A 26,518-nucleotide genomic window follows, 5' to 3' on the forward strand; every position below is an offset into this window, starting at 1 on the left:
CTTCAAAGCAATCACCCAATAGTTCTATACTCAAACCAACAGCACTTCCTTACATTCACAAGATTCCAGCCTCCATAGACCTCATGAGAGAGCTCTATATATAGGAGATTTGGAGAAAGGATGAGTCAGCCTGAGCTTGGCATGGAGCTGACTAGTGTCCTCTCCCACTTCAGTTATTCTTCAGTTCTTGAGTCCACTTGGAGTTTCTTGCTTCCACTTGGAGATCTAGATCCTCTTACTCATCACAAGGCGAATTCCCTGATCCAAGTGTCATTTTGGAAGCTTCCTAGGCATTTGACACCTTGCAGAATGACTGTGCCACTTGGCCAATCTCGCCCAGCGCAGGTAGCCTTCATTAGAGTTGACATTTAGTGCAGGTACAGAGTGGAGCAGTTGACATTCAGCGCAGATGCTCAGTGGAGCAGTTGACATGATCCAGAATTAGCTTGTTTTTGAGTGTTTTCAGGTGGAGAACTGATTTTCAGTGCTGTGGTTTGTTGACCTTGTTCCTCTAGGGGTAGGAACAACATGTTTAGGGACTTTGGATCCCTCAGATTATTGACATTTCATGCTTCATGCTGTAAGGCACAAAAATGTCTATAACAGTTGCCCCCTAAAGTATGAGGTCGTTTATCGGGTGAAATGCTTTATCAGGAGGATCCGAAGTTCATTCAATCGCTGAGAGGTGACCTGTAATAAATACAATACAATACATTATTTTTCATTCTGCTTTCATGATCTAGCTGAGGCGGGCATTCCCATGCTCAGCTTTATAAATTCATTCTGGTACATAGAACAGACGATCGTCTGATGGTAGACTGATAATTCTCTGCTGAAATTATCATCCTTTGAGTAGGATGATCATCTGCTGTAATGATGTACATATTAAATGTCTTTATATCCTGAATATATATCGCAGCCCGGATGGATGAAACTAGATCGGGGTCTTCAAAACTCGTTCGATCTTCACCCTAAGTACAAGTCGATCCATGTGAGAATTGCGCTGAAGTCGAACATGGAAAGACATCACTTGATTACCGGTCAATAATGTGAACCGTTAACAAGCGCGAGAGGAATCACCAATAATGACAATGACCCTCAAGGTACTGCAGTACAATTCACGTGGTGTGAATAAAGGACTTGGCGTCGAACACCACGCAAAATCTTCTGGTCGAAGGTCATTGATGTATACCTGTCGCCGGAAGTGAGAAACTTGCCATTGAGGCATGCAAGCTTCAAAGTACTGAGGGGGTTGTTCCTAGATCAACTTCTTGGATAATGAGCTGAAGTCGACAAGAAGCGATCCGTCAAAGGAGGGCCTTAATGAATCCCACATCAGTGACACAGAACGGAGCTAATGATTTTAGTGGAGGTGAAAACAATCTGTGAAATATGATTCAGGGTGGCGATCATGGGTGGATGAAGAACAATGTATGGCAGTGGATGGGACACGGTTGACTCTTTCTGAACAACATCTCTTGAACATATAACGACACTAATGTGATGGATCGGTAGCATTACCCCAAATGTGGATGGTTTGGCGAAGACCATGGTGATGAGACCGGTGAATGAAACAACCCAACCCGATGTGATACGGAGGACAAAGTGTCATGTTCAAGAGCGACTTGCTACCATTAAAGCTTTGAGGTTCTCCCAATTTTTCCCCAGTCATTTCTGACCAGTACCTCTTTATTTTTGTCAAGCTTGAGGAGGATAACATATGCTTGTTCTATAACCTGCCCTTCGGGCAAGCCCATCGCTATGTTTTAACGAGCCTAGCGATAGGGAAACTCGTTCTCGTCTAAAGACAAGTTTGTCGCTATTTAATCATTTTAACGAGTCTAACGACAAGGAAAACTCGGTCCTTTTCATTTTTAGAGATTCTGAAAAGGTACAGAAAGTTAACTCCAAAATTCCTTTTTCGTCATCTAATCCCTTAAGTCCGAAAAAGTATAAAACAATACAGAAGGGATGAGTTTTCGATAACTTTAACGAGCCGAATAAAACAAGCGCTCGACCTTTTTGTGCAATAATCCCTCAGGTCCAAAAAGATTAAAATCTAGAGGAGGGATAGCTCTTCCGGTCAAATTAACGAGCTGGAAGGCCAAAACTCGGCAAACTTTTCATATTTTACGAGTCAGATGAAAAGAGCTCAAAGAAGACTCGTCTTTTGAGGAACGAGTGATAAATAGGGATAGCAGCAGATTCCAGGTACAGGTTGGAATTTTCCAATCATGGCAGTGTCACAAGGATGGCTAGGTGAAATCACTCTTCGCAGCTGTTCCTCAAAATGGGTAAACAATCATATGGAGGTAAACGATCGGCCAAATGAACGGTGGAGGTGATGGCTGCAGCAAAACACGACCAAGGTCTTTTTACGGTTGATTAGGGTACATTCCTAATGGTTATTTACCGGGAATTTCATTTTTTAACGAGCTTAAACTTGCTCAAAAGCTTATGTTTATTTTTTAACGAGCATGAACTATGACGCTAAAAATGCTCAGATCTTGCTTTTCTATTTTTTAACGAGCATAAATTCCGCGGTAAAACTGCTCGATATACCAGTCATAAGATAAGAAATGTCTCCTGCAAGATTCCAATTTTTATAGAGCTTGCACCTCACATAAGCTATGCTCCCTCTCTTCCTTTCTTTATGCAAGTTCGGAAATGGCTAATCCTAAAAACAAATAAATAACCGCTCCTAGCTTGCACTCCAAAAGGTTTGCATGCCCCCAGGTATAAAATACAATTTCAAGGCTGCCCCTCCTCTCCTCCACCTCTGCTTTTCTTTGGGTGTTCACAGCTACTTGTCGTCTTGCTAGTCTAATGTTAACGATACTTGTCTTCTCGTTATTTTTAACAGGTCTTATGCGGTACTTGTCTTCCCGTCAGCCTAACTTTTGACAGCTCTTTTGCAAGATTGCAAGAGAAACAGCTACTTGCGACAAGAGAAGAACACTACTCAAAGATAAAACATTAATGTTATTGAGGGAGGCTTGCCTCTTTCTGGTTACCCAAAGATTGTTTTGTTAACACCATCAAACGAAAACATCTCCTCGGCACTGTCTACCGAAGTAGACAATGGTGAATGACCTTTGTCAAACAAGTAACCTTAACAAAAGAATCCTGTTCCAGAACAACCCCTCTTCCATCCACGGACGGGGTACGGACTAGTCATATTCTTTCGCAGAAATTCTACCCTATACCCAAGGTTTCCTCTGCCCGAAGCAGACCAGGATGCATGCCCCCTGGGTTCCAGTCCCATCTTTCCGAATCACTCGCACTCATCGGGAAGGAGGACTGGGGGTGGAGACATTTCTTGGGTGAATAGACCATTTAGGGTTGGTATTTGACTATTTGCGATGCGTGATCCCGGAAATGAAAGTTGGTCTACGAGCTTGACCATTCTTCCTTCGTGTGGAAAACACATTACTCTAAAGAGTGAGGAGACTATAGCTCCCATGCAATATATATAGTCTCGTCCAAGGAGTAGGTTATAATCCAAGGGTCCTTGGACGACCATCACGTTCATTTGAACGGTCTTCCCTTTCAATGTAACAGGCACATTGGGGAGGATCCCTAATGGTCGACTGGTTCCTTTATCAAAACCCGAGAGATTTCTTATCTCAGGCAAAAGCTCCGGGGAACCCAGTGCTTTCCAAGCAATAGAGGAAAGGATACTCACAGATGCCCCTTCATCAATGATAGTTCCAACCATTACCATTCTGTAAATTTGGACTATGATTCTGAATGGTATACTGGCTGGTAACCGGGGTCTGCCTAGTTGGTTCCAATCAAAGGACACAACCAGGTTGCTTGGTGGTGGGACCGAATACACGGCCGGATATGACCCTGACGATGTTCCTTCCTGCGATAAAGGAATGGGCGCATTGCCCTGATGCTCATCAGAGTCGGTGTTGATGAAAAGAATCTGGATGGTGTCATCCTTACTCTCTTCAGTGAGGGTGTCATTTGAAGATGAATCTTCAGTGATGGTGTCATTTGAAGATGAAACCTCTGAAGGCGGAACCGGGTCAACTGCCGTATCGACCTTTAGACTTTCGTCTGGTCTGGATTCAGTAGGTTCATTTTCAATGACTGACAACTCAGCTGACCACTTGAGTGGGCCAGCTGTATTTTCAACCAACGAAGGACTTGGCACGAGTTTTTTGTATCCAGGAGGAAGTCTCAACGGTGAAACCGGGCGATCTTCCAAAACTCTCTTCACCTCGTCTAAGAAGGGACAACGGTGGATGGCGTGATTGCCTTCACACAGTCTGCAGGGGAATCTTGCTCCCCCTCTTTGTCTTGAACCTTCACTTTCGCTAGTTGACGGTAAGCAATCAACATGGCTATCAGAGGTTGATGCTCCCGAATTGTGCAACCGAGGGGACCAGTCCCTTAGTATCCGGGGAATACAGGGACAATCTCTATGGAAGTGGTCTCCTCTACATATGACACATGGTGATTTAGGCCCGGTCTGTGCTGTGTGTGGATTTTTGTCAGATGTCTTTTGCTTGCCCCCAGGCGCCTTAGGCTCCTTCTCCTTCTTCTCCATGGGAGCTTGGCTTTTGCCGGCTCTACCTTGCGAAGATGAAGGATTGGAGGAAGAGTTATAGGAAGTTGAAGGTTGGTGGGCAGCTCTAGACTGATCTAACTGTTGACTTGATTGTTCAGGAACCATGGTGTTCTGAACTACATTGGTTGAGAATAGCCAAATAGGCAGGCCAATTGTCAGTCCTGGAAGCGACAATGTGGCCATGTGGGGCGCACCAACTTCTCCCCAAGAGGAGAAAGGACTAGGATTTCCATCATGTGGAGTTCCTTGGTTGGGGCGTTCCATGTTCTCAACCTAAAGATCAACGTAGGAATAGGAGGTGATTATGTTCCGTTTAAAATGAATTTTATAACGACGCTTTAGACACAACTTGCTTTTTCACTTTTTAAGAGTCGAGAAAAAGCTAAAGATGACTCTAGTCTCCTTCGATGTTTTAACGAGCCCGAAGTGACAAATGCTCGGATGGACTTTTTCAGTTATAGAGTTTGAAAAAGGCCAAAAGAAACTGCTCTGGAGTTCTAGGCAGAGGGTGTGCCAAACTTTTCGCAAAACCACAGAATACGTTTTACGGTACGAGTGGTCGATCTTCGTGAATGTTGTGTTCACTGCATTGCGATCAGTAGGGCGGCCGACACGGTTTCCTATGGATAAAGGCTTTGTTCCTATAGGGGTCTCCCAATATATACGCGACGGTACGTGGGAGCACAAGTCCGTATTGATACTTATCGCTTCACCGTGGAGGAATCACCCAACCACTCAACGCTAAGATATCACGTTTAACGACGCCGGAACACGTCTCTAGCTTAGACCTCTATGTGTTTGCGTTATGTTTCAATGCGTTGTTATGTAAATTCAGTTCATTTTAATGTTGATCTTGTTTAGTAGTTTGCCTTTATGGATCACCACGAGATGTATAGTAACACTCCTAAATGCAGTCTAAGATGATAAGCAAGCTTTTCAATCTTTCAACTTTGAAAATCTTAACTACTGAGGGAGAAGAAAGATAACACCTTTTCACACAGATCATAGAGCACACACTAATGCACTTTTTCCTAAATCATCATACAAGCTGTCATAATGCACATGCACAATGCAGGTATTTCTTTTCTCTTTCTTAATGTTGTGCGACACAAAAAGAAAGCTGTTGTATAACTTTGAATTCAATTTCAAGTGAAAGCAAACAAGTTTGTCCAAAATCAAAAGACACCTTAAGATTTACTTGTTTTGACACTAGAAATATATAAATTCAAACCGAATGACGAAAGCAAAATCTCAATCAGCTATGAACAGCAAACAAACTAACTCTTAAGATCAATACGACACTTTATCACAGGTCTAGATCTAAGAGGCCATAGCAAGACTAGTTCACTTTCGTTAAGGGAAACTGTAAATGATACAAGAAATACACAAAGAACAACTACAGTTTCTTTATACAACCGAGGCGGAATAGTGGCAAGGAAAGTTGGTTTCAGATAGGTACATTGACTGGTAACAGGCAGCAAAAACAAGGGTGAAAACAGGGCAAGAAACAGCAGGAAACCCCAGTAGCACAAGGCAAGACTGGTCCAGCGCAGGTGGGACACTGTCTGTTTGACCTTCAGCACAGGTAGCCCCTTCGGGAACTGCGCTGAAATGCAGACAGTCTTTGTACAGCCTGCACTGAAGAACGAAACTTTCGTTTCTCTTGGTTTCCGGGTCACAGATTGCTCAAAAATTCACAGTTTTTGCTCAAATCAGAAGCTATCAGTCAAGGACACACTAAGGGATGACAAGGAGGATGAAAAGCTATCACTAAGAGCTTATTAGAGTCCTTGTGGATCAGCTCTTCAAACCATAAACTTGCTCAGAAACTGAGCTAGAGTAGCTGCCCTCTACTTTGCATTTGAAAGATTCAAATACAGTTCGATTCGGTACTCCCTTTGTTTATGAAATGAATAGCAAAAACACAAACAACCAACAAGATACGATCCCCAGCGGAGTCGCCAATTTGTTGTTGGGAAAAGTATCCAATACGGAATGACCCTATCCCACTCTAAGGGTGATAGTACCTCAGCAACAACTGAATGCAAAGCTATTCAAGATTACTTCTTTATGAGATGTAAGAGAGAGGAGAAAGAGATCCACTAACCGCTATCTTGCGCTAATGGTTGATCCAATCTTCCCTCTTTGCTGCTTGCTCCCAGCTCCTTGCTCTTTCACTGGCCCAGCTACACAGAGATCCTGCAAAAGCACAAGAAAAGGAAACTACAAGAAGCATACATCCATAACTGATTCAAGGATTAGAATAAATCAAAGATACAAGTATCAATACGCCACAAAGACACATGCATATAGAAGAACCTCAAATGCTTTATTAATGGAAGAAGTAAAGTTCTGAGAGTGTTACAACCATAAGAGGCCCAATCCAGCAACACCTCCCAGCAGAAAGAAATCTCCTCTTCACCTCCTTCAAAGCAATCACCCAATAGTTCTATACTCAAACCAACAGCACTTCCTTACATTCACAAGATTCCAGCCTCCATAGACCTCATGAGAGAGCTCTATATATAGGAGATTTGGAGAAAGGATGAGTCAGCCTGAGCTTGGCATGGAGCTGACTAGTGTCCTCTCCCACTTCAGTTATTCTTCAGTTCTTGAGTCCACTTGGAGTTTCTTGCTTCCACTTGGAGATCTAGATCCTCTTACTCATCACAAGGCGAATTCCCTGATCCAAGTGTCATTTTGGAAGCTTCCTAGGCATTTGACACCTTGCAGAATGACTATGCCACTTGACCAATCTCGCCCAGCGCAGGTAGCCTTCATTAGAGTTGACATTCAGCGCAGGTACAGAGTGGAGCAGTTGACATTCAGCGCAGATGCTCAGTGGAGTAGTTGACATGATCCAGAATTAGCTTGTTTTTGAGTGTTTTCAGGTGGAGAACTGATTTTCAGCGCTGTGGTTTGCTGACCTTGTTCCTCTAGGGGTAGGAACAACATGTTTAGGGACTTTGGATCCCTCAGATTATCGACATTTCATGCTTCATGCTGTAAGGCACAAAAATGTCTATAACACATATGCATGAACCACATGTATTGCACTAGTATACATACCAGCTAATATTGGAAAATATACATGCTTAGGTTAATAAATCAATTATCGAAGTAAATTCCTAACTCACCATAATATAATAAATATCTCGAATGGGGCCTTTGATATATACCACTCGTATATATCTATATATATATGATTAATCCTTTAATCATATATATATATATCTATATATATATATATATATATATATATATATATATATATATATATATATATGTAACATATAAAATAAAATATAAATTAAATTTATGTGAAATATAATTTAATTAAAATAAATAAAATAATTGATTTAGATGTAAAAATAGAGTGAGTTATGAAAATATACAAATAAAACAATTAACATATCCATAAAAATATTATATTAAGTAAATAAAAACCATAACATAGAAATTATATAATTAAAAGAAAAGTAATACAAAAATTGTCAACAAAAGGTGACAACCTCAAATTCATGAGTCGTGTCATATATATATATATATATATATATATATATATATATATATATATATATATATATATATATATATATATATATATATATAAGCATAAGCAAGACATATAGAATATAAATAAAAAAAAGATAGTACAGGTGGCAAGTAATGGAGAGGAGTCGAGAAGATTGTATGCATGGGCAATGAAGAGATTAAGATGGTGGAATTGAGCATATAAGGGAGTCCAGTAGGCCATAAGAAGGGGCAAAAAAATTCTGGAGTTTTATAGAGATAGTAGGAATTCCTAACAAATTCACTACATAGGGAAATTGAGCTTAATTGTTCTTGAAGTTTTGCACACGAGGGGCCATAGTACCTCAAATTTGAATTACTTTGGAGATGCATACCAATATTGTGCTCAGTATGGAAGGGATTTTTTGGTCATTTAGGTAACGAAAGAAAATTTTGTGCAACAATAACTCAGGCTCAACATCAAACATGGAAACTAGGTATGTATCTGTGAATTAAATTAATAAGTTCCTGTTTAAAATATAGTTGTTAAATCCGAGTAGAATTTAGGGGTTTAAATTTTGGTATGGGAATTAAAGAAGGACATTGAGGAAAATATACATAAACGTTTCCATCTTCATTGCCATAAAGGTTTTTATCTTTTTCCTCAACTCTGTGGACTTGGAGTACCTCTGGATAATAGTTCTCACAAGTGTGGGGGCTCACATTCTTGTAATGTTAAATAATATGCTTCTTTTGAAAGGAGAAAAAAGGTATGGCTATTTAGTCTGGAATCACCAAGATTGTGATGATGGAATTCATTCACATAAGGATAATGATGGTGATGTTTATTAGGATGTAAATGGTGGTGGGAGTAGGCGCCAGGTAGACGAAGTGAGAAAAATCAAGGAAAAAGGCACACAATATGGTGACTAAAGTGGGTTGAATCCCCTCAAGGTGAATTTTCTTAAAATCCCCATCAAAATCCACACTCTATGCATGCTCACTTATAACTTATCATGACATTCCATGATACTACAATTGATTTACACATTTTGTTAAACAAATTGTGAACAACACTCAAATATTGAAAGTCCAACACATGTTTATGAAGGTTTTATACATAAAATCATATAACTCAAACACAACAATGATTATGTAATTATGAATATGATTTCCCTCTTAAAACACACATTTAACATTAGTGTATTTGTTTGGTTGTGTGCTTACCCCTTCCATTTGTAATGAAAATCAAAGTCTTCCCAAAAATGCCCATTTTGCAGTACCCTTTGATCACTACATTTAATGAATTAATATTATGTTTACACATTTTATGAAACATTGGGTACATATATTCGACAATTCCTACCATGCCATACATGTCTATAGGTTTCGAACTTGGTTTAGCTGAAGCCCATTTTTAAAAATAAAGACATGAACTTATTTGATGTAATTATCAGTTTTCTAGAGAGAATCATAAGTGTGGAAATCCATTATTTAGTGATCCATAAAATTCCATGGATATTTCACTGAACATTTCATCACAACAGATCCAATAATACTATATTCAAAATATGAGATTCTACACTATTACATTTTTATTGAATTTCTAGACCTGTAGATTTTACTATAATTAGTGCATGCGTGCAAATGGAAATTATGCAGGAAAATATTGAATGAAAAAATAAGAAAAAACAAACACACAAGAAAAAATATACTCTCTTTGGGAAACCCTTTTGGGAGAAAACCTAGCTATAAGGTGAGGCCGCTTCACTCTCTTTCTATGTCTAGAAATATGATTGGAGGTACAAAGAAGTAATGTTTGTGCTTTGTGGGATACTACAGTGCATTGATCCTCTTTATGTGATCTACCTCTTATCTCCCCTCGCTATCTTTGCTCCACTATGGAGAAAGAATGCTCTTAAATAATGGAATGCCTCTTTCTCCTAGTGGGCCCATAATAACACAACCTGATAGTCTATTAGTGTTTAAGTTTGACTACATCAACTCTTATCTAGAGTTAAAAATTAGACTCTTCTAGAGTATTTTACATCAAAAGCACATGGATAGCCCCTTTTCCATGAATAATGGGGGTTGACGCGACATCCTCTGGAACTATAGGTGTGAAAACAAGAAGGCTAACTTCTGAGTGGCATAACTTTTACATATGGACTCCAATTGATGCGCTTCTTGCACTGTTGGAAAGCTATCTATGTGCAGAATAGAATGACATATTATGGAACTAAAGAAGAAAAATCCCCATCTAAAAAATTTTGTTTGATGCCTCAAAATGCTCCGAGAAGGTTTTAGTCCCTATTTCACTAAAATGGGTCCTACCGGTAAAAATGGTCCCATGATATGATTCGTCCACCTTTTCCACCCCAGATGCATTCAGATTGATGATAGAAAATAGAATGATATAATTTGGATCAAACATCCTCATTTTGGGAGGCTTTTGGTCCCCAAAATATTTTACTGAATGACGTGAGGAAATTTTTCCTCCACCTTCTCTCTGGTGTACTATTTAAATTTCCCTCGAAGTTGTCTCTTCAACCCAATGTGCCAAAGGTCATGCTACCCTTGTCTTGTAGTTCTAGACATCCTCTGCAAATTTGTATCCTATGTCAACTTTGCTTCAGCATCTGGTGCCAAATCCTCCATAGAAGGTAGAACTTGTTCTTCATCCCGATCTAGCATGGAAGGCTCATAGAGTTTAAAATTATCTACATTCACAACTGAGTAAATGCAAAATTTGCTCCATTTTCTCCTGTAGGTTGCACAACAAAGACAAATGACTGGGTCAGATGAGGAAATCTAAAAAACCCGACTGAGAGGGGGGAAAGGGTGGGTGTGGAGATTACAATACTTTTAAATCGACACCATAATTATTCTGAAATTCAGATTAATGAAAGAAACACAATTATATGTATAATAGCAAGGGATGACCAATCCGATTGTTTAATACAATTAAATTTATAACACACTGAATATAAACATAGATCAAGTAAATTAAAATGCTTCTATGTCATTGTTCCTCAAGATTGATTGTCGTCCTAGTGTTTAACTAAATATAATTTCCCATCATAAGAAGCCTTGAGTTAAAGTTTGCCAAGATACAAAAAAAATATGTTGAATAAATTACAATAGTATCTTTCAAGAGAGAGAAAGGGATATTTGAGCTTGATTTTTCTAATAAATACCATCAAATGGAAACAATATTCATCAGGCTCCAAATGATTATTATGTTCATCTCTAAATTTTCATTATTTCCCAAATCCAAACTTCCTTGAGACATTATTTCATGGATCGAAATTATGACATTTCATTAAATTTGTATGGATAATGTATGTTGTAATATTCCAACAAGGAAAACATACAAAATATATCCTAATATTGGTTGTGTCCTCTTCCATTGAAACAACAGGGTGTTTGGACAAAGTAGAAAAGAAAAAAAATTAAATTAGTTTATATGTTGTGTATTATTGGTCACTGTAAGGTTTTGTTTTTACTAAGTTGTTGATTTAAATCAATTTTATGAATAATTATGTAAGACATCTTCGTTTCAATTTAATTTAAAACAAAATTGTATACACTTCTAATTATTCTGTATGTAGGAAATATATATAAAGAATTTATTTCTTATTACTTTAGTTAAAAGGGGTGGTTCTTACCTTAATGTAGTGAGGAAAAGGTTATAAATATGTTGTTACCCTATTTCCTAAAATGTTATAAATGTAGTTTTTTAAACCCATGTTATGTATATCTAGTCCCTTGTTCTATGTGATAAAGATGTACACTCCCACTACCTCTCCTGGTCTGTTCTAATTATTATCTACCTACATCTCCTAATGCTAATAATTGGAGAAAATATCTTTGAATCAAATTGGCATTTTGGAATGTGTTGTGGTGATACTAGAACAAATGATCTAATCTAGTTCAAAAATAATACCTATTCTGTTTGAGGATTTAAAAACATATAGGAATTGTGTAAAATTCCTATTACAATTTTAGTTCAGAACTCCTTATACAATAATACTTATATAGATATCACATTCTTGAGGAAATAAGACAAGTATTCCCTTGAATTAGTTGTCAATAGTGGTATTCAAACTCTTTAAGTTAAGTTTTAGAATGGGGCCTCTATGTGGCCCATATCATACGAAGACGAGTGCAGTGAAAATATTTGTTTGAGTAAACCGAGTTGTTGATTGAATGCCAACGTCTCTATAATCACCATCACAACCTCAAATCAGCCACTTGAAACCTTACACTGCAATCACAAATATGTATAGAAAATGTGTAACAAAAAAATAACTTTCAAATTTCCTTTGGTGTAACATGAACATTTTTTTCAAATACCAAGACATCTCATTTGTGTCCCTTTAAATCATTCAAAAGAACCAATGTTTTAGATGGAAACCACAAGAGTAAACAAAATAAGTATTTTTTATGAATTCACCTTTGGTATATGAAATATAGAGTGGGAGAAAAGTCAAAAAACATTTTGGCCTGTCTATATATATATATATTTTGTTGCTAGAAAAAACAAGCTTGTCCTTTGTACTTTTCTCTTTCACCAATCAAATGAATATTCTATCTTGAATGGTTATTCTTTTGGGCTACTCTGCCGGCAAAATGGAAGTATCTTATGATAATTTATACAATTATTCTGATGAAGCATGCCTAAAAAGATAACTTCTCTCTAAAAAGAGGATACAATTCACTTTGAATCTTATGGTGATCATCTTCCAATATCCAACATAGTTCAAATATAATTCTAATTTTCAATTGGGAGGTTGTAAAATATGTTTCATTAGATAAAGCTATCCTTGAATTTCCTAATTGCGAGAATATGAGTGAAAAAGAGAAGAAGTTGTCTCCCTCTAACCCATACAACTCCAGTTATAATCACTAAAAGGGGGTTCACCAACACAACTAGTAGTAAGGAAAAACAAGGAAGCTCCATTGAGGCTACAATGCAAGCCTGAGAATGTCTAATGGATAGCTTATATTTGTTTTTGAGCGGTTGGGCTTGTAGTATAGTAGACATCATGGAAAATAGTTGGCTGAACGTGGTGAGAAGACAATTTCTTCTTCATGTAATTTGTCATGATATGGAAGGTATACTTTGTTTCATATTACTATATGTGAGAAAATAAATCAATGTCAAAGAAACCCCAAGGTCAATTATAGAAATAAAAGATCATGAAAATCCCTAATCATACATTTAAAAGCACAGACATGCAAAATAAGAACCAGGAAAGAAAACTTTTCCTACTCAATTCATTCTCTGTCTCATTATTTTGCGATTCCACTAGCTTATCAAATAGGAAGTTATCATAATTACTTCTACCAAGAGCTAGTCCATAATCATATAGAAAATCCAAACATTCCTGTTCACTGCCATTGAATATGAGAGGAAAATCAAAACTCTAAGAGCCTTAGGTTGTTAGCTAGATCTATAAAAATAATAGTCATAATTACTGGAAAATGCAAAATTTGAACAAATTAAAACTAGTTAATTTAAAACACATAATGTATTTCTCAATGTTCATGTGTCATACGATTTTCGCATTTTGATATCTAATGAATCATGTATTTCTCAATGTTCATGTGTCGTAAAAGAAAACAATAATAATGATAAAATTTGAAATCTAATCAAAATGAAACATAGTTGTGTAAGAAGAGGAAAGCAATCCTCTATAAAACCAAAGGAATGCCTCTCCATTGTGACAAAAATGACTATCTAATGAGGCAAATTTTGGATCCATGTAAAACACAATGAAAATTAACTACAAATGTGAGTTTTTTAATCTCTAAAGCAACACCCATAACCAACGTAATACCAAACACCAAAAAAAAATTGAATAATGGTTAAAACTAGTTGAATTAGGGGGTTTTCATAGGTTTAAATACTATTAATATGATAGGTAAGACCCTTCTACAAATGGCTGGGACCTAGTAGAGGTTTTGGGATTTTCAGAATGATGTGAAATCATAGGAAGGGGATGCATGGCAATCCCCTCGTAAAAAATGGTACATCAAAGCATCCAAAACAAGCCTAACCTAGAAATATTTAGGATCTATCCACATTTCCATCACTCTATCACCATCGAGGATATGTACCCAAGGTGAAAGTATGTGTTGCAATGTGACACTTCCATAAATAGTCTATGTTCCAGCCATTCCATAACAGGGCCACGACCAAAGAAACAAAAGAAGAAATGGAATTTAATACATGGTGCAGTCAAGTATAAAACAAAAGAGTGTGCTCAAATGAGAGAGGTGACTTTATCAGACACCAGTTGGGTTGTAACCATTATGGGAAATTTTAGAGACAAACCAACCCATACAAAACCTAACTATGCTACAATTAATCCTTACATAGATCAATCCTTACAACTATTTATTACTTCACAAATATGTCACTAACTATCATTAGATTACTTGAAGAGAACATCTTGTCTAGGTCTGGTTGTCCTAAAAAAATAGTAATTAATAATGCTAAAGTATTTTTCTCCTTTAGGATGCTATATTTTTGTCAAAAAAACAAAATCATCCTAAACTATTTATCTCAATACTACGCCCATGGGAATGACCAAGTTGAGTCTTCAAACAAAAATATCATGAAAATTGTCAATAATACATTAGCAAAGAATAAGAAGATATGGGACTCATATCTTAGATAGGCAATATGGGAGCACATGATCAACACAAAGAGAGCCACAAGGAAAGCTCCTTTTCAGCTAGAATGGCAGGGAGGCAGTGTTACCTATTCAACTTGAGTTACTTGTGATGAAGCTTCCACAAGATTAAGTAGCACAACCAGATAATATCCAAAGGAGAAGGAATTAGTTTGTCAAGGTTCAATTAAGATAAGTCAGGTGTACAACAAGAGAATGAATATTGACAAATGATGGAAGTAGATCTTTGAAAAAAAGGTCAAGCTAAGTGACTTCCAAAAATGAGACCTAGACTTACTATAGGACAAGAGACACGAGGACTCAGGTAAGCATGGAATGTTTAACAATATATGGTTATGACCCTATGTACTTAACAATATATGCATGAAACTCTCTAACACTTTCCATTTCACTAACCTTGAGGGTTAATGGTTCGAATTTCCTATCAATGGAAAGCAAATAAACAACTTTATTTCACTTTTAAGGGGAAGACATATCATAATTTCCCCACTTTCATTCATTTCCTTCCATTTTTGGTTGGTGGGACGTCAATAATTTTCTCCTAGTGGCATGAGATGAAGAGAAACTATGAGGTAGATATGAGTTCCAATGACTTCAATATGATTCCCATTCCCTCCATCTAAATTACCACTTATATATTTGAATGTGATAGTTTTATTTTAAACTTATTGAAGTTCAATTTCTGCATCAACGATTGGTATTATATTCTTAGTATTTTTTCTCATAGGATCCTAAGTGTCTTTGCCATCATTTTGTACTAAACTAGGTTTATCTCTTAATCAAGCCTTTGAAGTAGTTAAGTAGATATTTCATCATCAATACTAATGAGTTGACATGTTCTACCACTAGTGACCCTCTCCTAGTTTCCATGTCATGTTGAAATGACCTCATTATCTCCTTGTCTTAGATTTGTACCTTCTACAAAGAGCCTTGAAGAAATCAAGTTGAACAAAATTCCTTCCCCTCATTTGTCAAGGAAGAGGTGCACACCTTGGTAATAAATTGAAAAAGATCTTTCCAGCTCTAATATCCAAAAACCAAGGGGGATTTATCCAAGAAAGCAAAGGAATTGACAATATTATATTGGTGTGGGAGGTGTTCCAAATAAGAAAGAGAAATAAGGAAAAAGGAATGGTTATGAAATTGGACCTTGATAATCCCTTTGAGAGAGTTAGATACACTTTTCTTCGATCAGTCATGCAACAGACCAGGTGACTGTTGGGAAAAATTGCATAGTAGTGACTTCATGAGGCGGAGGAATGTTAGATGGAACTATGCATTGCGCGGTACTAACTACTAGTGAGGTTGCTACTGACTAGAACTGTGTAGAGAGTAGTCCAGTTGGGATGAATGTGGACTAGAACTGTGCAATGCGTAGTTCAATCTAGCTTGACTACTTGTTGGGACTGTGCATTACGCAATCTCTGTGGGAAGGAATGGGCACTGACTCCTAGAATAACACAAAGAATAGTTGGGGGCTACTGACATGCAGTCTTTGTGCAATTCGTGGGGCCAAGGTAGACCCTTGAGTTTAGAAATGTGCAGAGCATGCTGGTGAAAGTAAGATCTGAGCAAGGGCAACCCAAATCTACCTGAGGGCGACATGAAAATGAGTATATTTGAAAAAAAAATTAAATTATGGTGTAGACATGAGTGAATGATCATGCATGCAATCAAAATCAATGTAGTAATCAGTGAAACAAATGAACAATGAAGGTGGTGGAGAGGGTCTCCACAATGATTACCCTTAGTGCAAAAACAATGTTATCCATGTGACAATTAAGAAGGACAATGAAAAAATTGAAACAACACTTCTACAAGTTTAAAAAATTTAAAACAATGTCAATCCTTCAACAAAACATGCAAAACAACACTCACAAAAGCCAAGGAAATAAAAACGACATAAAAAGGAGAAAAAGTCTTCAAAAGCAAAACTTACCTGGCAAAGTTGGCCTTCCTGTGCCGAAGGTTCCTAGAGGCCTAGGGAATTTCAGAGCTCTAATATCAAATATGTAGAATGAGTTCTGGGTTGTCTTTTAAATAGATTTGGTAGATTCAGGGTTTATGATGTGCATGCCACAAATCTAGGAAGGAGAAAAACTTGGCGAGAAGTTTGTAAAATCAAATTTGCATGTAACTCCTAGTGCTAAAAATAGGTCCCTACTTTTTAGGGATGGTTTTTGCTTTTTCTATTTTTTATTTTCTAGGAAAGGATTCCTTGCATGCATTGGAGGATTGCACAGTTCTGGAGGGAACTAGGAAAATTTATGGCACATGCAGTGGACATCAACATGAGGAATTCTTCTATGCATGTCATGGGTTGAGTGGCTCTAGGTGCCTCTAATGCTATGCATAATTTCCCAGCTGAGGACAGGCTGCAAGCTGGGTCTGTGCAATTCCTTAGCCAAATCCCAGTGCCTAGTTTCTCTACACAATTTCTTGAGAAATTTTGTCTTCCGAACTATTCTACACATTTCTGGAGAGCAGGGTTGACTGCTAGGCTGCTTTGTGCAATTCCTAAGAGCAAGGTTGGTTTCCCTCTAGGACTGCACAGTTTGCCAAGATAGAGAAAGAACGATATTTGAACCAAGTCACATGATCATCTTCTCGGTGGATGACAAAAACAAGTTAGTGAACACAAGATTCAACGGGAAAGATAAGTTCAAATAAAACACAAGTACCTAAGCAGTGCAAGACATGCTGCTAAGAATTAAGGAGGGAGGCTCCAAAACAAAGTGAAGGAAATATTTTGAAGTGTGGTTGTAGCCACTACAACATAAATGTAATGACACTCTCCTATCACATTTTCACCTCTTTTCATCTATCTCCAAAGCTACTCTCTTAACAGGTGGATCTTTTTTGAACTTGCAGCTTTTTTCAGCCCTTATGCTCTCGACAATCTTCCTCTTCCCTTTTTCTTTCATCAATTTGATGCTCACTACTACTTTTGTTCCTACTTCATGTGGTGCTACTACCTGCAATGCTACTTTCCATTCTACAACAATGCTAACTAGTTCATTAAGCATAGAGAAGTTATAGCAATACCTACAAGGATCTTCCATTAGCCAATTACATAGCACGTGGACCCATGTGAAGTAAATCTTGACATAGTGGTTCTTGCATATGTAGTGCAGATCACACAGATTGAAACGCTTGGTGCCGAATCCGAACTTCTTCAACTCCTCAGTCTTGACATCTGCATCTTTCAAGGTACAAATCTTCTACAACCCAATCAACAAAGGAAGAGTGGGATATGGTGCCTTCTTCCTCCTAAGCATTCCTATTGATAACCGCGTGGAGATGTGGTATACAACATCTTACATGACTAGCTTGTCCGTGGAAAACCGCGATAAGTCATGGAGATGCTTCTCTGTGCCAAACATCCTGATAAAGGTGCCACCAGGTGAGGCATACCAATCTGCAATGTTGAGCACTGCTTGCATCACTTCCTAGGACATGCAAGGTGGGTCTTGTTTACATATCATGTTGTACAATGGGGTGATGAAGTGGTTAGAAAACCTCGTAATGACTCCTTGGTAGCTACACTTAGAGAGAAACTTGCAATAAACATTCATAGCTTCCTCTGATGGTGTCCATGTCCAACCCATGCCAATGAACTATTGTTGGGCAAAGATTGCATCAAGCAAGTATGCAGACATATAAAATATTTCTTATCCATACTTAGGTGGATTTCAGGAATTTGACACATGCACTTTTAGCTCAAGAGCCAACACGTCCAAGCAGTTGAAATACCTTCCTTCATTTTCCAATTGATCCAACCTAACAACCCAACATCGCGGGAAGGTTTCCATACTCTCTTGACCATACAATCGAGATGCGAAAATTACCAAGAGTTGGTAAGCCTTCTTAAGTGACTTCATATTATAGACCTGGTTGGGTGTCATCCTGAACTTCGTTGGCTCTTTTACCAAATGCTTCAAGATATCTCTTGAGTTCACATTATCGTTGGGAGTGAAGAACAATCCATCCATGTAGTTCACCCACTATGGAAAGTGATACATATGATGGTAGTTTTCCATCCTGAAGGTGGCAAGCTGTGTTCCATTGGTGCTTCTCAGTGTCATCATCTCAGGATTAGTATGTGAGATAACCCAATGAATGATATCTGTGCATGGCAGAGTGGGCTACCTGCATGCAACCATGTACGAACCTAACTTATGAATGTTAACATAGACTTGATGGTGTTCGAGATCTTCCTCGAACGTTCCTACAAATATGTCCTTTATCTATTTCCATGTGATCTTCATGTCCTTCTCTATGAATAGATTTGTGTTTTCATAAATGGGAAAGTTTATTAGCACCTGTTCAACCACGTCTCTAGTGTTTCTTTCTATAGTTTCCTTTGATCCAACACTCTTGGAAACCATAATGCCTATATTGCTAAGAGACTACTCAACAACTGATGTACCTAGAAATAGAGCGGACACTCATGGAAAGCAAATGTTAGCTTAAAAACACAATGCACTTCTTGGATTGATCATGCAATAGATCAGGTGATTGCTGGATAAGATTATGTAGTAGTGACTTCGAGAGGCTGGGGACTATCACCTTGTACTGTGCATTGTTTAGTCCCAACTTCCACTCAGCTTGCTACTGACTTGAAATCCATAGATCTCAGTCCAACTAGGCTGACTGTGGACTAGAACAAGACAATGTATAGTTCAATCTGGCTTGAATGCTGGTTGGGACTATGCATTTCACAATCCCAGTGGGCAAGACTGTGCATTGATTCCCAGAATGGTGCAAAGCACAGTTGGGGGCTAGTGACATGCAATCTCTACACAATTCATGAGGCCAAGGCAGAGCCTCAATTTCATGGATGCACAGAGCATGCCAGTGAAAGCAAGATGTGATCCAACGCATCCAAGATCTAGCCAAGGGTGACCTAAAAATGAGTAGATTCGAAAGTGAAAGAAAAGGATGGTGCAGACAAGAGTGAATGATCATGCATGCAATTAAAATCAATGTAGGAATCAATGAAATGAATGAACAATGATGTTGCAAGAGAGGGTCGCCGCAATGACAACTGTTAGTGCAAAAATAGTGTTATGCATGTGACACGTAAGAAAGATAATGAAATAATTGAAACAAAACTTATACAAGTTAAAAGAAACTAAAACACCAATGGTCATTCAACAAGACATGAAAAACAACACTCACACAAGACAAGGAAATTAAATTGACAGAAAAAGCAGCAAAAGACTTGAAAAGAAAAACTTACCTAGAAATGTTGTGTTGACTTTGTCGAAGGTTCCTAGATACCTTGGGAATTTTGTAGCTCCATGATCAAATGTGTAGAATGAGATCTGGGGTGTCGTTTAAATAGATTTGTTAGATTCAATGTTTGTGATGAACATGCCACAAATATAGGAAAATGCGACACTTGGTAGGAAGCTTCTAAAGTCGAATTTGCATGTAACTCCTAGTGCTAAAAATAGATCCCTATTCATGGGAAGATAGCGCAGCTCTGGAGGGAACTGGGAAACTTTTCAGCACATGATCAAACAACAACATGAGGAATTCTTATGCGCAATTCCTGGGTTGAGTGACTCTGGCTACCTCTCATGCTCTGCGCAATTTCCTAGCTGAAGACAAGCTACAAGTTGGGTCAGCACAATTCCTGAGCTGAAGCCCAATGCATGGATGTTATGCAAAATTTCTCTTAGCAAGGTTGTTTACGGGACTGCTCTACATATTTTCAGAGAGTAGGGCTCACTGTTAGGTTGATATACGCAATTTTTTAGAGCAAGGCTGGTTTCCCTCCAGGATTGTGCAGTCTTCCAAGACATCGCAAGAACCAGATGTGAGCCAAATCACAGGATCAAGTTGTGGATGGTCAGAAAGAATAGGTTAGTGAACACAAGCTACAAAGTGAGAGATAACTTGAAATAAAACACAGGTACTTGAGCGGTTCAAGACATGCTGATAAGATTTGAGGAGTGTCGCTCCAAAACAAAGGGAAGGAAAATTTTTCAAGGGTGGTTGTAGTTGCTACAACATTGGAAACACACTAGTATAACTACAACTCTCTGTATGAACCTTATTCCATGAAAAACGAGTCTAACTGCTCCAGAAGCTTTTTTTGATTCTTTGATCTTCATGGCTTCTACACTAGTTTGTATTAAATATATAGTCCCTGCTATTCTCTTGATCAGTCGAAACACATACCAAGCCAAGTCAACTGAGTTGTTTCTATTGGGGAAGAGGGGTATATTGATGCATAAGTAATAAAAATGTCAAAGTTTTAGTTTCATATCTGGTGTTGCTCCACTACCATCAGGCCTGGACAGTAACCCAACGGAGTCATACAAGAACACAGGAATTGTTCCACTGCCAGCGAGTTTGTTCAGTACCTTGGAAGAGTTACTTGCATCACCTCTTTCCGCAAGAAGCCTTTCTCTTCTTTTCCCTCTATTTTTTCTTTTAATTTTTCAAATAACTGTGCATAGGCACTTATTTATTTTTGTGAGGCAGAAGATGGATCCCCACTTATTCATTGAAGAAGAGGTTGTCCCTTCCGAGAAGTATGTTATATATACCTATGACATACCTGTTAAGGTTTTCCCCCTCACCTTACTCTACTTGAAAGAGCTGAAAAGGGTTAACTGAAAATATAAAAAATGACTAGAGTAGGCGATACTACTTAAAAGTACAAGTGTTGTGTTGTCACCAAGACTCACTCTGAACGAAAGGGATTTTCCTTCTAGGTATCATCAACTAAAGACAACAAGAACTTCATAGAGAGAGGACAATAGATAACCAATTGTTGGTAGTTGTTCAAGTTCTCTTGTACTTCACCTTTCTTATCTCAAGAGCGGAGCATTGTTTCATGCGAATCTAAACATACGGGTGCATAACAAGCAAACAAAATAATAAGTGAAGAACAAAAGTAAATGAAAGCAAAACATGATATAAAATCAAACATGCAAGCAAAGAAAAAAATAAAGAGAAACAAACATGCAAGCAGATACTACTTCTACTCCTACGTTATACAGTGCATGGGCCTAATCACGTGAAGTGATATTTCGAATGCACCCACCAGCGCATTGGTTGGGCCATGTTGGTGAAGGCATAGTTGACAAGAAAGATAAACATGTTAAATAGAAAAAAAAAAAATATAAAATAGTGAAGACCAACATGCCCAAAGTTTAAATGTATCCACAGAAAATAAAAAGAGTAAAAGTGTAGGACAAACATTTTGCCAACATACCATGGTGATGCCACACACTATGTGTAGATGACATACATGCAAACACTTTTGATCTGGGTAGGCGGGAAAATGTGAAAATGTAAGACATCTTTCATTTAGCAAGATTTATCATTGTGTAAGAAGTCCCAACTAGTCTTTAGACCATTTGGATTAGGAGTCCCAACAGTGGGTAGTGAATCAATGCCTTGACTACGATATCGCATAGAGGTTCAAGTGATATCTTTGTCGGAGGCAAGTGTGTGAACTTGCAGTGAGTCAAGTGAGATGCATGGGGTTCTAACACATGGAGGGGAAAAGGAAGTGTGTCCCTTAGAAGCCTATGATACTACGCAACCTGAAAGGAACACACGAGCTGAATGACATCACAAGATGAAAAGTGGAATAGTCCAGAACCCAAAGTGATATGTTAAACCAACAACATAAATTCAACAACATTCATACAATCATAGACAAAATAGTTCATACACAAATGTGTAAGTTAAACAACATACATTCCTAAAGTAACCAAAATAATCGAACTACAATAAAAACATATGCATGAAGACGTGCTAGCTTTGTTATATTATATAAAGTGAAAGTTCCTTCCATACATACACCATTGACAACCACTAGCCACAATTGTTGAACACTACAGTCAACACCACCTACTCCTCAAAAGAGATGTACTTGCTCTGCACTATGGAAAATCCAAGGCTCATCACAATACTCTCCAAGCCTTTTCGAAGCAATGCGTAGCCAAAAGCTTGTCTCCCAAAAGTCTATTCTATGAGCTACAAGGTTCTATATATAGAAAAGGTTGGGGTGACCCTTGATATTCCCCTTTGACTCTTGGACTACCCTCATAACTCTTCACATTACAATAGTGATTGTTCACATTCCACTAATGACACTTGGAATTTCACTTACAATATATTTACAATAACACAATTTCCACATATACCCATGTGGGACGAAATAGGCTTGAGTCAGCCTGACAAGACAAATAAAATCACTCAGGGTCTTGGGCAAGACCAACTTGGTAAGCTCCTCATGATGATCTTCTGTGACGAACTGATACTAAGCTTGGTAGTGCTCTATTATCTCCATGTATTCTTTGGATGGTATCTTTGTCATAGTGGACCCTTCCGTTCATGGCTTCTAGGTATATGGTTCTAAAACCTATATCTAGCTCATCCTGAAGCATGTGCAACACTATCTAGAGTGTGGTTGGACCACCGATGTATCTCTGCATGTTTTTCACGCAGAGCTTCAAGTCATCGTGGGTGGCTTCGTGCATCAACTACCCAATGTACCTTTCAACATCCAGCATGACTTGGTTCTTCCTCATGGTCTGGGTGAGGGTTACAATGATAGGGATATTATGCGTTTGCACTGTGACATTCAGAATCTTCAACAACCATGCATAGGAAGCCTCAATGCTAGTGATGAGAGGGGGGAGTTGCTCATAATTCCAGATCTGTATCTAAATCTGTGCTTTTTCTAACTCAGCCTATGGCTTCATCTTCTTGTGAAAGTAAAGCGGGGCTCCCTTGTACCTCATTGTTCGTTCTTGCAAGTGCGCAAAAACAATGTCAATGTTTTTGACATTTTTTTTTGTCTGCACACATTTTTGCTAAAAACCATATAGATGGACAACTGCTTTGTGCACGGTGACAAATCCATTATACATTGTCTGCATGGTAGCTTCGAAAGTTGATATCTCTACCAGTATTGCTTTCTTCATTTCTTCCATAGCGGATCTTGTGAACTTCTTTGTTCTCTTCCTGGCCTCTTGGAGGTCCTTCACCATCCATTCATTCTCTTCTATCAAGAACTTGAGTATCGAACTCTCGACTTCTGCATAAGCCTTAGAAGCCCTGACCATGGCAACTGGATTTCTCCTAAGATCTGGCACAATCACCCTTTCCTCTATATGCATAGGTGATGTGTGATCATGTGGGAGTTTCTTTCTTCATGCTTGTATAATCCTCTATTATGTCTCATTAAATTCTAGATTGTACACATTTGTCTTTGGATCATCATCAAGGAGGACAACTTCTCCTTGCTCGTGAAGGATTGGCTATGGTTGTAGAGGTGACAAAGAATGTGGTACGACTTCACATGCCCTTGGCATGAGATCGATGTCTTGGTCCTCTAACTCTGGTTCTATCTCCATATTAGTACCTCAACCATCTGCTCAACCTATTGAGCAAGTTCCCAAGCCTGCACCTGCTCACCCTATTCATCATCTGTTTTCTTCTTTGTTGTCTCAACCTATATCTGTGCAGTTTTCTTTAATAGTGCACATTGTCCTTCTTCTTGTTCCTATTTCTACCTTTCTTCATTCTCTCTCCTCCTGAGCTCTTGTTTTACTTTCATCTTCTTCTCTCTCACCTACAATCTCCTTTCCACCTCTTCTAATATTTGCTTCTCCCTCTTTCTTTGCACTACTCTCCTATTACGTTGCCATCTCTTCGCATCTATCTCCGAAGCTACTCTCTCAACAAGTGGATCTTCCTTGAACTTGTAACTTTGCTCAGCCTCTGCAATCTTAGAAATATTTCCCTTGCCTTTTTCTGACGCTAGTTTGTAGCTCATTGCTATTGCTTCATGTGGTGTTGTTGCCTACAATGTTTCTTTCAATTCTACAACCATGTTAACTAGTTCATTTAGCCTAGAGAAGTTATAGAAATACCTCCAAGGATCTTCCTCTAGCTAATGACATTCCAAGTCAACCCATGGGAAGTACACCTTCACATAGTGGTTGTTGCATATGCAATGTGGATCATACAGATTGAAACTCTTGGTGCCGAATCCAATCTTATTCAAGTCATCGGTCTCAACATCTACATCTTTCAAGGTACAAATCTCGTACAACCCAATCCATAAAGGAAGAGTGGGACATGGCACCTTATTCCTCCTATGGAGTCCTGGTGATAACCCTATGGAGATGTGGTATGCAAGTTCTTGCATGACCAAATTGTCCTTGGAAAACCTTAGTAACTCATGCAGAGGCTTCTCTGCGCCAAACATCCTAATGAAGATGCCACGGGGTGAACCATACCAATATGCAATGTTTAGCAATGCCTGCAGCACTTCCTCGGACGTACAAGGTGGGTATTGTTCAAATATCATCTTGTACGATGGGGTGATGGAGTGGTCAGACATACTTGTCATGAATCCTCGGTTGCTGCACTTGAGGAGTAACTTGCAATAAACATTCACAACTTCCTATGATGGTGTTCATGTCTAACCCATGCAAGGGAACTGCTGTTGGGCACAAATTGTATCAAGCAGGTTTGTGGACTTATAGAATCTTGCTTGTCCATCCTTAGGTGGATTCCATGCATATGACACATCCAGTTTTAGCTAAAGAGCCAACATGTTTGACCAATCGAAAAGCCTTCCTTCATTTTCTACCTCATCCAACCTAACAACTCAACTCTGTGGGAAGGTCTCCGTGCTCTCTTGACCATACAAGTGAGATGCGGAAATGACCAAGAGTTGGTAAGCCTTTCCTGAGTGACTTCATCTTGTAGACCTGGTTGGGTGTCATCCTAAACTTTGATGGCTCTTTTACCCAACAGTTCAAGATATCTCTTGAGTTCACATTGTTGTTGGGGGTGAAGAACAATGCATCCATGTAGTTCACTGGTTGAGGCAAGTCATACATATGATGGTAGTTTTTTGTTGTGAAGGTGGAAATTTGTGTTCCATTGGCACTACTTAATGTCATCGTCTCTGGATCAGTATGTGAGATAAGCCAATGAATGATATCCATGCATGGGAAGGAGGGGTACCTACATGCAACCCTATACAAGCCTGACTTATGAATGTGGACATAGACTTGATGATTTTCCAGATATTCCCTGAAAGTGCCTGCAAATATGTCCTTTATCTCTTGCCATGTGATCTTCATGTCCTTTGCTATGAACAACTGTGTTTGCATAAATGGGCAAGTTTATTCACACATGTTCAACAACATCTCTAGTGTTACTTTCTACAGTGTCCTTTGATCCAACTCTCTTGGAAACCATGATGCCTGTACTGCTGAGAGACTGCTCCACAATTGATGTACCTAGAGACAAAGCGGACAATCCCGACAAGGAAATGTCATATTTAAAACATAATGCACATATCGAATCAATCATGCAGCAAACTGGGTAACTGTTGGGAAAGATTTTGTAGTAGTGGATTTGGCATGCTGGGGACTTTTAGCTGGAACTATGCATTATGCAGTCCCAAGTGCCAGTGAGCTTACTACTGACTGGAACTACGAAGAGCACAGTCTAGCTGGCTAACTATGGAATGGAAATGCGTAATGCACAGCTCAGTCAGGAATGACTGCTCGCTGGGATTGTGCATTGCACAATCCCAATGGCAAGACTGGGCACTGACTCCTAGAACAATGTAGAGCACAACTAGGGCCTAGTGACAAATAGTCTCTATGCAATTCCTAGGGCCAAGGTAGAGCCTCAAGTCTAGGAATGCTTAGAGCATGCCAGTGAAAGCAAG

The 26,518-nt window shown here is 38.6% G+C and overlaps 1 pseudogene; it reads left to right on the top strand.

The window, feature by feature from the left end:
* The window catches only part of LOC149201196 (putative sulfate transporter 3.3), a 40,995-nt pseudogene extending 14,691 nt beyond the window's left edge, over positions 1 to 26,304 (top strand).
* Positions 26,305 to 26,518: the final 214 nt, after the last annotated feature.

This window comes from Pinus tabuliformis, chromosome 2_1 (genome assembly GCF_031772625.1).
Source record: "Pinus tabuliformis cultivar Carrire ecotype Pingquan chromosome 2_1, CPIR1, whole genome shotgun sequence".
In the NCBI taxonomy this organism is placed as follows: Eukaryota; Viridiplantae; Streptophyta; class Pinopsida; order Pinales; family Pinaceae; genus Pinus; species Pinus tabuliformis.